Genomic DNA, 15,126 nt, shown 5'->3' with positions numbered 1-15,126 from the left:
TCAATATGAAATATTGAAGGCATTTCTTACCGCTAATATTTCACATACCTTTTCCATTAATAAAAAAAAATTTCAGATATCACCATGCTAAGTAGATTTTTTCACATGAAAGAAAATATTGGCATGCTTCACTTTATCAGATGGATATTAATCTCACAAGACAGATTTAAGAGCAGTGGTTCGCAAAGTGTTGTCCCCAGACTAGTTGCACTAGTGTCACCTGTGAGTTTATTACAAATGCAAATTTGTGGTCTTCACCCAACCTACTGAATCGGAATCTCTGCGGATGTAGACTAGGACACTACCCTCTCCCAGCTCAGTCCAAAGAAACTTTTTTAAAAATATAATTGACATATGTAACACTGTATAAGTTGAAGATATACAATGTTATTCATCTAATGAATAATGAACTCATTTGAGTGGATTTGTATGCAAGTTACTTAGGAATTCATAAAGCTAAGTCACCTCCGCCTCAGAGGTGTTGCACTTGGTACTACTTCTGCCTGGAGCTTGTCACCCAATTTGTGTGTCTAGTTCCTTCTTGTTATTCAAATACCTTCTTTTTCTTTTTAATGTATACTTGTCAAAAACTTTTCAAGTATTTTCTTGAGGAGTTCCTGTTGTGGCTCAGGAGTTAACGAATCCAACTAGGAACCATGAGGCTGCGGGTTCGATCCCTGGCCTTGCTCAGTGGGTTAAGGACCCGGTGTTGCCGTGAGCTGTGGCGTAGGTCACAGATGCAGCTCGGATCCCGTGTTGCTGTGGCTGTGTGTGGCCTACAGCTCCGATTGGACCCCTAGCCTGAGAACCTCCATATGCCACTGGAGTGGCAAAGAGACCAAAAAAAAAAAAAAAAAAAAAAAAAATCTTCTTGAAATCACCTTCTCTGACAGCCTGCCTTGATTAGGTAATTATTCCTTCCTCCCCCATACATTATCAAGTAGCCTTGTTTTATTTTCTTTGTGGTATTTATCACTATTTGAAAATTTATTATTCTTATTTCTTGTCTGTTTCCCCCACCATAATATACCTGACATGAGAGCAGGGAACTTGTACTATTTACCGGTGTCTCTCCAGCACCTCATACAGTACCTTGCATATAGTATGTGCTCAATAAATACTTAAAGCATAAATGGATGCACAATTCTAATCATGGCTCAGGGGAAATGAATCCAACTAGGAACCATGAGGTTTCGGGTTCGATCCCTGGCCTTGCTCAGTGGGTTAAGCCTTCAGTGTTGCCATGAGCTGTTGTGTAGGTCAAAGATGCAGCTTGGATCTGGCATTGCTGTGGCTGTGCTATAGGCTGGCAGCTGTAGCTCCCATTAGACTCCTAGCCTGGGAACCTCCATATGCCGCGGGTACGACCCTAAAAAGACAAAAGACAAAAAAAAAAAATAATAATAAAGGGATTCATGTATCATGGGTGCTCCGAAGATACACAAAAGAAAACAAACAGTGGAAGCTTTTTCTGGGTTAAAATAAATGACTAAAAGGACAACATGGCACCACACCATATCAAAAATCATGCTTTGAAAATCAACCTCTTGAATGTATACATGTATGTGTAACTGGGTCACCTTGCTGTACAATAGAAAATTGATAGAACACTGTAAACCAGCTATAATGGAAAAAATAAAAATCATTATAAAGAAGAAAAAAAAAAAAGAAAATTAACCTCTTGAGAGTTTCCTTCATGACTCAGCGGTAATGAACCCAACTAGTATCCACGAGGATGCGGGTTCAATCCCTGGCCTCACTCAGTGGGTGAAGGATCCAGTGTTGCCATGAGCAGTGGTGTAGGTTGCAGACACGGCTTGGATCCTGAGTTGCTGTGGCTCTGGTGTAGTCTGGCAACTGCAGCTCTGATTCAACACCCAGCCTGGGAACCTCCATATGCCACAGTGTGGCCCTAAAATGACAAAAAAAGAAAAGAGAAAAAAAAAAAAAAAAAAAAAAAAACCTCTGTATAGCAAAGCTGTTTTAATCAGCAAATTCCATGTAGTATTTACACATAAACATATTTTGATGATAAATTGTTTCTTTTGATTCCTGTTTAAAGAAGAAATACCCTAAAAATATTAATATTAGGAGAGCAAGGAGTTCCTATCTTGGCACAGCAGAAATGAATCCGACTAGGAACCATGAGGTTGTGCGTTCGATCCTTGGTCTCGCTCAGTCGGTTAAGGATCCGGTGTTGCCGTGAGCTGTGGTGTAGGTTGCAGATGCAGCTTGGATCCTGCGTTGCTGTGGCTCTGGTGTAGGTCGGTGGCTACAGCTCTGATTAGACCCCTGGCCTGGGAACCTCCATATGCCGCGGGTGTGGCCCTAAAAAATATGTATATATAAGGAGAGCAATCTCGGGGTAGAATTTGTATATTTTATAATAAATTAATCTATGTCTACATTTTCTCTATATAGAATAACGACCCACACTTATTACATGCTAGATGCTTTAGATACATCATTTCATTCTCTCCTTACAAAAACTCTGTGTAACAAAGACTGTTACTATCTCTATTTTATGGATGAGGAAACAAGTCACAGGAAGTAAAAGTAACATATGCAGTAGCATGACTTGTAGAATTTGAATTTAAACCCAGGTTGGATTCTACCAAAGTCACTTTTAACCACAACTCTTCATTGCTTCCATTTTATAATAAGCTTTATCATGAAAAATAAAATAATTGCCTCTACCTGACAGTATTTATACTGTTTTCTTCCTGCAGGGCCACTAGTTATGAATTTATAAACTAAAGCATAACTACTAAATAAAACTAAGTATACAGAGTCAACTGTGAAAGGACTGGGATTTAAAGTCTTTAGTGACCAGTAATTTCCAAAAAACAGGCCCAAATTTACATTTATGAATTAACCCTCAGAATCCTAGTAAGATTCCATGCTCTCAAGTCTTCTCTGTCTGAAATGAATACACCTACTCCAGCCTCTTTTAACCAGTGTTAACATGTGCATCTTCCTCCACCCCTTTACTTTCAATCTATATGTGTCTTCATATTTAAAGTTTCTTGAAGGCAACATATAGTTGTGGCTTGTTTTTTGGATCCACTGTGACAATCTGCTTTTTAATTGGTGTATTTAGACCACTGACATTTAAAATGATGTAATATCTACCATATTTGTTACTGTTTTCTATTTGTTACCTTGGTTCTTTGTTTTTATGTATTCCACTTTTTCTGCCTTTCATGGTTTTATTGAGCATATTATTTGATTCTGTTCCTCTTTTTTTCTTAGCACATCAATTACACTTTTCTCACTTTTCTCACAAGCAGTTGCCCTTGAACTTGCAATGTGCATGTACAACTAATTCAAGTGCACTTTAAAAAAGACTATACCTGGAGTTCCCGTCGTGGTGCAGTGGTTAACGAATCCGACTAGGAACCATGAGGTTGCGGGTTCGATCCCTGGCCTTGCTCAGTGAGTTAAGGATCTGGTGTTGCCGTGAGCTGTGGTGTAGATTGCAGACGAGGCTTGGATTCCTGTGTTGCTGTGGCTCTGGTGTAGACAGGCGGCTACAGCTCCGATTGGACCCATAGCCTGGGACCCTCCATATGCAGCGGGAGCAGCCCTAGAAAAGGCAAAAAGCCAAAAAAAAAACAAAAAACAAAAACAAAAACCAACTATACCACTTCACAGGTAGTATATATACCTTACAGTAACAAAATATTCCTAATTTCTCATTTTTGTCCCTTGCTCTCATTTATTTCACTTGTACATAAGCTACACATGAATACATTGTTGCTATTTTTGAATAAACTGTTATCTGTTCAATTATAAGATAAATAAGTTTTAATTTACCATCACTCATTCTCTAATGCTTTTCTTTTTCTTTTTTTTTTTTTTTTTGGTACAGACCCAAGTTTCTGACCTATATCATTCTCTTTCTCTCTGAAGAACTTCTTTTAACATTTATTGTAAGGCAGGTCTTCCAGCAATAAATTCCTTCAATTTTTGTCTGAAAAAGTCTATTTCTCCTTCTGTTTTGAAGGATAATTTTTTTTTTTTTTTGGTCGTCTTTTTAGGGCCACACCCACAGCATATGGAGGTTCATAGGCTGGGAGTCTAATCGGAGCTATAGCTTCCGGCCTACAACACAGCCACAGCTGCAGCCGCAGCCGCAGCCACAGCCACACCGGATATGAGCCACATCTGCGACCTACACCACAGCTCAGCCCAACGCTGGATCCTTAACCTACTGAGTAAGGCCAGGAAGCAAACCTGCACCCTCATGTATGCTAGTCAGATTCATTTCCACTGAGCCATGACAGGAATTCCTTGAAAGATAACTTTACAGGATCCAGAATTCAAAGTTGGTGAGTTTTTTTTTTTTTTTCTTGCAACACTTTAATATTTCATTCCATTTTTTTCCTGGTTACCTAGCTTCTGTGAAGAAATCAAATGTAATTCTAATATTTGTTCCTCTATAAGTGAGGTTTTCTTTTCCCCTCTGGCTTCCTTCAAGATTTTTTTATTTTTGATTTTCTGCAGTTTGAATATGATATGCCTAAGTGTAGGTATCGGTCATTGATTTGTTATAATGACACTGATTTGAGGAAATTTTAAGTCATCATTGCTTCAAATATTTGTTTCTTTCTTCTCCTTCTTATAATGCCATTGCATTTATGTTATACCCTTTTTTTTTTTTTTTTTTTTTTTTTTTTCAGGCTGCACCTGAGGTATATGGAGGTTCCCAGGCTACAGGTCAAGTCAGAACTACAGCTGCTGGCCTACACCAGAGCCACAGCAATGTGGGATGTGAGCAACATCTGCAACCTACACCACAGCTCACAGCAACACCGGATCCCTGACTCACTGGGCAAGGCCAGGGATCAAACCTGCATCCTCATGGATACTAGTTGGATTCATTACTGCTAAGCCATGATGGGAACTGCCATGTTACACCTTTTGTAACTGTCCCACAGTTCCGTAATATTCTATTCAAATTTTAAAGTCTTTTTTCCCTTTGATTTTCGTTTTGACAGTTTCTTTTAACATATTCTCAAGTTCAGGGATTCTTTTCTAACCCGTGCCCAGTCTATTAATGAGCCCATTAAAGTCAGTCTTCATTTCTGTTAAGATGATTTAGATCTTTAGCATTTGTTTTTGATTCTTAGAACTTCCACCTCTCTGCTTACAATGAATCAATATCTTCTTTTGCATGTTGTCTACTTTTCCCATTAGAAACTTTAGCAAATAAATCACAGTTAAAACAATTTCTTCCTCCAATAATTTCAATATCCTTCCCATATCTGAATCTGATTCTGATGCTTTCTTTGTCTCTTCAAACTGTTTTTTTGCCTTTAGTATGCCTTGTAATTTTTCTGTTGAAAGCTGGATGTGATGTATTGGGTAAAAGGGAGTCCAGTGAACAGGCCTTTAGTGATACATTGATAAGGTGTTCTATAGTCCTATGATTAGGTCCAGCCTTTTAGTGAGCCTGTGCCCCTGGGCTATGAACTTCACAAGTGCTTCCCAATTTTTTTTTTCTCCCCTTGAGTAGACCAAGATGGCTACAGGGGACTGGTGATGAGTGTTTCCCTTTCCGCAGGTCAATTAGACTCTGATAAAGACCCAGCAGGGTTGGCTCTGATAACTGAGCTTCTCTTAACCTTGTTAAGAGCAGACTGCTCTGGCCTATTTCAAAATGATTCCTTTTTCCTTCCTTCTCTCAGAAGCCTGAGAGGATTTTCTGCAGTCTCCACTGTTAGAACCTGGTAGAGCTCTTAGAAGTAAAACTCAAAAAAGTGTATGGGGGCCTCAGTGTGACTGTGCCCTCCTGGAATTTCTAACTCTCAGACTTTTCCACACTGAGTCTCCATCAGTTATAGTTCAGGTCTGCTACCCTGACAATAGTTCCCATACATCCTGCTCTTGACTTTCTGCTTCGTAAGTTGAGATTCTCTGTGCCCTCCTATCTCCAATTTCCGGGGGGAGGGGTGAGGGGGGTGTAGCAATTTGTCCTGTGACCTCACTTCTCATATGGAAGAGTTGTTGACTTCTCAGTTTGTAGAGCTTTGTACTCGTTGTTAGGATAGAATACAACTTCAAAGCTCTTGCATGCTGGACTGGAAACCTAGTAATTTTCATCAATTCTATAAAATACAACTAGAAAATCTCAAGATGAGATAGACAAAATACTTTTTTACACAGTTTAAAAGGGTTTTTTTTTTTATTTTTTGGTGTGTTTTTCATTTTCTAATTAAAGTGTAGTTGATTTACAGTGTTTCTTCAATTTCTCTTTTACAGCAAACTGACCCATTCACACATAGCTGTATATTAGGACCACATTGCCCATCCATTCAAAAGGTTAACAGTTTATATCCAGCAACCCCAAACATCTAGTCCATCCCACTCCCTTCCCCCTCCTCCTGGTAACCACAAGTCTTCTCTCCTTGGCTGTGATCTGTTTGTTTTGTGGGTAGGATCATCTATGCCATATTTTAGATTCCACAAATAAGTGATATATGGTATTTGTCTTTCTCTGACTTATTTCACTTATAGTATGAGAATCTCTAGTTCCATCCATGTTGCTGCAAAAGGCATTATTTTGTCCTTTGTTATAGCTGAGTAGTATTCCATTGCATATATGTACCATATAGTCTTTTTTTTTTTTTTGTCTTTTGTCTTTTGTTGTTGTTGTTGTTGCTATTTCTTGGGCCGCTCCCGCGGCATATGGAGGTTCCCAGGCTAGGGGTTGAATAGGAGCTGTAGCCACTGGCCTATGCCAGAGCCACAGCAACGCGGGATCCGAGCCGCGTCTACAACCTACACCACAGCTCACGGCAATGCCGGATCGTTAACCCACTGAGCAAGGGCAGGGACTGAACCCGCAACCTCATGGTTCCTAGTTGGATTCGTTAACCACTGCGCCACGACGGGAACTCCTGTACCATATATTCTTAATCCATTTAGATTGGACATTTAGATTGTTTCCGTATCTTGGCTATTGTGAATAGTGCTGTGATGAACAGTGGATATGTATCTTTTTGAATGGAGGTTTTGTCTAGATATATGCTCAGAAGTAGGATTGCTGGATCATATGGTAGTTCTACATTTAATTTCCTAAGGTACCTCCATACTGTTTTCCATAGTAATTGTACCAATTAAATTCCCACCAGAAGTAAAGGAGGATACCCTTTTCTCCACACCCTCTCCAGCCGTTGATAATGGTTGACTCATTAATGATGGCCATTCTGATTGGTGTGAGGTGGTACCTCACAGCAGTTTTGATTTGCATTTCTCTAATAATTAGTGATGTTGAGCATTTTTTTCATGTGTCTGTTGGCCATCTATATATCTTCTTTGGAGAAATGTCTATTTATGTCTTCTGCCTATTTTTCAATTGGATTTTTTTGTTGTTGAAAACTTTTCAGTTTTCCCAGCACCACTTATTGAAGATACTTTCTTCCACTGTATGTTCTTGCCTCCTTTGTGATACACTAGCTGACCAAAGATGCCTGGGTTTATTTCTGGGCTTTCTATCCTGTTCCATTGATCCATATTTCTGTTTTTGTGCCAGTACCATATGTTTTGATAACTGTGTAACTTTGCTGAAAAATAAAAACATATTATCATCTCAATAGATGCAGAAAAAGCTTTTGACAAAACTTGACACCCATTTCTGATAAAAACCCTTCAGAAAGTGGGCATAGAGGGAACCTACTTCAACATAATGAAAGCCATATATACCAAATACATAGCTAACATCATTCTCAATGGTGAAAAACTGAAAACATTTCCATTAAGATCAGGAACAAGACAAGGATGTCCACTTTCACCAGTGCTATTCAATATGGTTTTGGAAGTCCTAGCCATGGCAATCACAGAAGAAAAAGGAATAAAAGGAATCCAGACTGGAAATAAAGAAATAAAACTATCACTGTCTGCAGATGACATGATACTATACCTAGAAAATTCTAAAGACACTACCAGAAAATGGTTAGAGCTCATTAACAAATTTGGCAAAGTTGCAGGATACAAAATTAATAAACAGAAATTGATTGCATTGCTATATACTAACAATGAAAGATCATAATGAGAAATCAGAGAAACTGTCCCATTTATCATTACATCAAAAAGAATAAAATACCTAGGGAAAAAAAAAAAACCTACCTTAAAGAGACGAAAGATCCATACTCTAAAAACTATAAGTCATTGATGAAAAAATCCAGGATGACACAAACAGATTGAACAATACACCATGCTCTTGAATTGGAAGAATAAACATTGTCAAAATGACTATACTACCCAAGGCAATCTACAGAGTCAATGAAATCCCTATCAAATTATCAGGGACATTAATTCTTCACAAACAGAATATATTAAAATTTGTATGGAAACACAAAAGACCACAAATAGCCAGGGCAACATTGAAAAAGAAAAATGGAAATGGAAGAATCAGGCTCCCTGACTCCAGACAATAAGAGGTCTTTTGCATACCAGGAGGAACTACCAGGCAAGTGACCAGAAGACAAAGGAGTTCCTGTCATGGCACAGCAAAAACAAATCAGACTAGGAACCTTAAGGTTGCAGGTTTGATCCCTGGCCTCGTTCAGTGGGTTAAGGATCTGGCGTTGCCGTGAGCTGTGGTGTAGGCCAGCAGCTACAGCTCCAATTAGGCCCCTAGACTGGGAAACTGCATGTGCCACGGGTGCAGCCCTGAAAAGACAAAAAAAAAAAAAAAAAAAAAAAAAAAAAGACACTGAAGCCTTTTCAGAGGTGGTCACAAGCAAGGAATTCCATGAGCTCCAGACAGCTGTACCTTTAGAAACCAAAAATAAACACACTGACCTTATTTTTGAGATTTAATCATAAATCTCAGGAAACCTGAAGATGTCAACAGAAGTGCCTTCAAACTGCTAGATGTTAGAGCTCATTTATCAATGCACTTAATAAACATGGCATTGGTATCACCAATAGTTCATGACCTCTTGCTCTCTCTTAATAAAAAGGATGGAGGGAAACCTGAGAGAGTGGACTTCATAAAAATCCATCTAGCTGAGAACAAATCAGAAAACATTAAGTCAAGGGCTTAATCTCTAAAATATACAGACAACTTATACAACTCAACACCAAAAAACCAACAACCCAATGGAAAATGGGCAAAAGACCTGAATAGAAGATATACTGATGGTCAAAAGGCACATGAAAAAATACTCAACATCGCTGATTATTAGAGAAGTGCATATCAAAACTACCATGAGGTGCCACCTCACATGAGTCAGAATGGCCATCATTAACAAGGTAACAAATCACAAATGCTGGAGAGGGTGTGGAGAAAAGGAACCCTCCTACAGTATTTGTGGGAATGTAAACTTGTACAACCATTATGCAAAACAGTATGGAGGTACTTCAGAAAACTAAATAAAGAACTACCATATGACCCAGCAATCCCACTACTGGGCATATATCCAGACAAAACTTTCATTCAAAAAGATACATGCATCCCTGCCCCCCCATGTTCATTTCAGCACTATTCACAATAGCCAAGACATGGAAACAACCTAAATGTCCACTGACAGATGAATGGATTAAGAAGATGTTTTATACATACATACACACACACACACACACACACATACATACATACACACACACACAATGGAATACTACTCAGCCATAAAAAAGAACAAAATAATGCCATTTACAGCAACATGGATGGAAGAAGGGACTCTCATACTAAGGGAAGTAAGTCAGAAAGAGAAAGACAAATACCATATGATACCATAATTCATATCTGGAATCTAATATATGGCACAAATGAACCTTTCCACCAAAAAGAAACTCATGGACTTGGAGAATAGACTTGTGGTTGCCAAGAGGGAGGGGGAGGGAGTGGGGTGGACTGGGAGTCTGGGGTTAATAGATGCAAACTATTGTATTGGAGTGGATAAGCAATGAGATTCTGCTGGATAGCACAGGAAACTATATCCAGTCACTTGTGATATGGAGGATAATGTGAGAAAAAGAATACATACACACACACATATGACCAGGTCACTGTGCTGTACAGGAGAAATTGACAGAACACTGTAAATCAACTATAATAGAAAAAATGAAAATAATAAAGAAGATAAAATAAAGAAAATAAAATAATTTATTGGTACCTCCAGACCTCAAGCCCTAGGAAATAATTTATGTGACAGAATTCTTCTGTCTTCATTAACAGTGATTCTCCTCAGAAAAATGAAGATGTAATGTTCTCATTATTTTCCCTAATAAGATGATATTCAAGCTGATAAAATTCTATTGAAATGCTTGAAAGTCCCCAAGACTAGAGTAGGTCCTATGTAAGCTATTTTATAAAGGAAAGGACATGACCCATGAGAAGCTCAGAGTTCAGTTGGGATAACAGAATAAAAGATGTAAGTCTGATGAAAATTCTAAAAGCATATGAAAAATAATTTTCCAAGGAGAACTATGGAAATAAATTTTAAACAAAAATGCTTTCTATAAATTAAAGCTATGTTTAAGAATGTAAGGGAGCACTTTTGTTAATGAAATGACTATGTTACATTTATCTTAAAATTTTAGTTTAGTCAAATGGAAAAATGTCCCAGGCTCTTGCATTAGAAGAAATATTATTATTAAAATGGCCATACTATCTAAATCAATCTACAGATTTAATGTGATCCCTGTCAAATTACTCATGACATTTTGAACACAACTAGAACAAATAATCCTAAAATGTATATAGATCCATAAAAAAGCCAGAAGTGCCATGGCAATTGGGAGGAAAAAGAACAAGCAAGAGGCATAACCCTCTCAGACCTCAGACAATACTACAAAGCTACAGTGACCAAACAGTGTGGTACTGGCACAAAACCAAAAATATAGATCAATGGAAGAGAATAGAGAGCCCAGAAATAAACCCACAAATCTATGGCCAATTAATCTTCAACAAAGGAAGAATATACAATGGAGAAAAGACAGTCTCTTCTGCAACTGGTGTTGGGAAAACTATATATAAAACAGTGCAGGTAGAACACTCCCTCACACCATATACCAAAATAAACTTGAAATGGTTTAAAGACTTAAATATAAAACATGACACCTTTGAATTCCTAGAATAGAACATAGGCAAAACATTCTCTGACATATATCAAAGGAATATTCTCTTAGGTCATTCTCCCAAGGTAACAGAAATAAAAGCTCAAAGAAACAAATAGGACCTAATCAAACTTATAAGCGTTCACACAGCAAAAGAAACAATAAACAAAACAAAAAGACAACCTATAGAATGAAAGGAAATATTTGCAAACAGCACAACTTACAATGGTTTAACTTGCAAAATATACAAACAGCCCATACAACCTGATAATAAAAAAACAAGCAACTCAATAAAAAAAATAGGCAGAAAAACTAAATAGACATTGTTCCAAAGAAGACATACAGATGGCAAATAGGCACATGAAAAAAAATGCTTAACATCAATACCTATTAGAGAAATGCAAATCAAAACTACAATGAGGTATCACATCACACCAGTTAGAATGGCAAGCATCAAAAAGTCTACAAATAACAAATGCTGGTGAGGGTGCAGAGAAAAGGAACCCCCCTACACTGTTGGTAGGAATGTACATTAGTGCAACCACTACAGAAAACAGTGTGGAAGTACCTTAAAAAACTAAAATTAGAGTTACCATATGATCCAGCAATCTCATGCATGGCATATATCTGGAGAAAACCACAATTTGAATAGATACATGCACCCCAAGGTCCACTGCAGCAATATTTACAATAGCCAAGACCTAAATGTCCATTGACAGAGGAATAGTTAAAGATGTAGTACATACATACAATGGAATATTACTCAGCTATAAAAAAGAAATAATTTTCTTTGCATTAACATGGATGAGCCTAGAGATTATCACGCTAAGTGAAATAAGTCAGAGAAATACAAATATATAACATCACTTATTTGTGGGAACTAAAAAAATTATACAAAGGAACTTATTTACCAAACAGAAACAGGCTCACAGACTTAAAAACCAAACTTACAGTTACCAAATGGCAAAAGTGGGGGAGATGGATAAATTATGTTAGTTTGGGATTAAAATATAAATATTAATATAGATAAAATAGATAAGCAACAAAGATATATTCCCTATCCAATAATATGTAGCATAAGGAACTCTACTCAGTATTCTTTAATAACCTATATGACAAAGATATCTGAAAAAGAATACGTATGACTGAATTACGTCGCTATATATCTGAAACTAACACAACATAGCAAATCAACTATATACTAATATAAAATAAATTAATTTTTAATAAGACAAAGAGAAATTCCTGTTGTGACTCAGTGGGTTAAGAACCCAACTAGTATCCATGAGAATGTGGGTTTGATCCCTGGCCTCACTCAGTGGGTGAAGGATCTGGCACTGCTGCAAGTTATGGCATAGGTCACAGATGTGGCTAAGATCCTGCATTACTGTGGCTATGGTGCAGGCCAGCAGCTGCAGTTCTGCTTCAACATCTGGGAACTTCTACATGCCACAGGTATGGACAAAAAAAAAAAAAAAGGCAAAGAGTGGCTCAATGGATTAAAAAAACAAGAGTTCCTGTCTTGGCTCAAGAGAAATGAATCTGACTAGTATCCATGAGGAAGCAGGTTCAATCACTGGCCTTAGGCAGTGAGTTAAGGATCCAGGATTGCTGTGAGCTGTGGTGTTAGTTGCAAATGCAGCTTGGATTTGGTGTGGCTGTGGTTGTGGCATAGGCCATCAACTACAGCTCCAATTCGACCCATAGCCTGGGAACTTCCATATACCATGGGTACAGCCTTAAAAAGAAGAAAAAAAACAACAACAAACAAACAAAAAACAAGATCCTTTCTCTGTATAAAAGACTCACTACAGAACTAAAGACAAAGAATGAAATGGAAGGGATGGGAAAAGATATTCCATGAAAATGTAAGCTAGAAGAAAGCTGGGATAACGATACTAATACTAGACAAAATAGATCTTAAAGACTAAAAATGACAGAAGAGGGTATTAGATAATGCTAACTGATCAATCCAATAAGAACAAATAATATTTGTACATATTTATGCACCCAACATAGAAGCACCTAAATATATAAACAGATATTAACACATATAACGGAAAAAATTCCCAGCAATAATAGAAGACTTTAAAACCCCACTTATATCAATGAATTGGTCTTCCAGACAGAAAATCAATAAGACAACAATGACTTTAAACAGCACATTAAGAGCATACACATACACACAGGGGATGGACATTCCATTCAAAAGCAGAAAAATACACTTTTTCATGTGCACATGGATTATATAGGATAGATCACATGTTAGGAACACTGTAATTATATCAGCATCTTTTCCATCCACAATGGTATGAAACTATAAATCAATTAGAGGAAGAAAAGCGGAAAAAAAAAACACAGAGACCAAACAACATGCTACCAAACAACAAATGTATAACTGAAGAAGTGAAGAATTAAAAAATATTGAGAGACAAATGAAAATGTAAACCCAACATTCTAAAATCTGTAGGATGCAGCAAAAGCAGTTCTAAGAAGGAAGTGTATAGTGTTACAAGCCTAGCTCAAGACAAGTAAAACCTCAAATAAACAATTTAATTTCACACCTAAAGAACTAAGAAAAAGAAAAAAGAACAAAGCCTAAAATTAGTAGAAGAAAGGAAATAATGAAGATCAGTGTGGAAATAAAGAGAGACTAAAATAATTAGAAAAGACTAATGAATCTAAGAGCTATTAATAATTGACAAATTTTTAGCTACACTCAGAAAGAAAAAAGAGAGAGGGCCCAAATAAAGTTGGGAGATATAACTGATACCACAGTGCTACAAAGGATTATGAACAACTACATGGCAACAAACTGGACAATCTAGAAGAAATTGATAAATTCCTAGAAATATGCAATCTTCTAAAACTTAATTATGACCAAATAGAAAATCTGAATAGACCAAGCACGAGTAATGAAATTGAATCAGTTATCAAAAAATTCTCAACAAACAAAAGTCTAGGACTAGACAATGGCTTCACTGGTGAATTCTACCAACTATTCAAACAAATTCTAATACCTGTCCTTCTCAAACTATTCAAAATATTGAGTAAGAGAGAATTCTTTCAAATTCATTTTACAAAGCCAGCATTATTCTGATATCATACCAGAAAAAGATACTACATACACACAGAAAATTACAGGTCAATATCCCTAATAAGTACATATGCAAAAATCCTCAACAAAATAATAAACCAACTGTAACAATATACTTAAAGGATCACACAACATGAACAAGTCAGATTTATACCATGGCTGCAAGGATGGTTGGACACCTGCAAATCAATCAACGTGATATACCACATTTAAAAAATGAAGAATAAAAAAATCATATGACACTCTCAATTGATGCAGAAAAAGTACATTAATTTATGATAAAAGTTATCAATAGAGTGATACAGAGGGAAATGCATCAATATAATAAATGCCATATAAGACAAACCCACAGCTAATATCATACTCAATGGTGAAAAGCTTAAAACTTTTCCTCTAGGAGCAGGAACAAGACAAGGACGCCCACTCTCACTATTTTAGTGCACCATAATATTAGAAATCCTAGCCATAACAGTTAGGTAAGAAAAAAGATATACAATTATAAAGGAAGAAACAAAATTGTAACTATTTGCAGATGACATAATTCTATATATAGGAACTCTAAAGAAGCCACCAAAAAGCTATTAGAATTAATAAATGAATTCAGTAGAGATGCAGGACACAAAATTAATATATTGTTGCTTTTCTACACAGTAAAAACAAACTTTCAGAAAGAAAAACGAGGAAAACAATTCCATTTAAATCACATCAAAAAGAATAAAATACCTAGGATTAAATTTAACTAAAGAGGTGAAAAATCTGTACTATGAAAACTCTAAGACTTTGATGGAGAAAACTGAAGACACAAATATATGAAATATATATTATGTTCCTGGATTTGAAAAATTAATATTTTTAAATGCCCATACTATCTAAAGCAATCTATACATTAAATACAATCTCTTTCAAAATACCAATGATGTTTTGCACAGAACTAAAAAAAAAAAAAATTCCTAAAATGTGCA

Source organism: Sus scrofa, chromosome 5, assembly GCF_000003025.6.
Source record: "Sus scrofa isolate TJ Tabasco breed Duroc chromosome 5, Sscrofa11.1, whole genome shotgun sequence".
Taxonomy (NCBI): domain Eukaryota; kingdom Metazoa; phylum Chordata; class Mammalia; order Artiodactyla; family Suidae; genus Sus; species Sus scrofa.
This window is presented reverse-complemented; position numbering follows the sequence as displayed.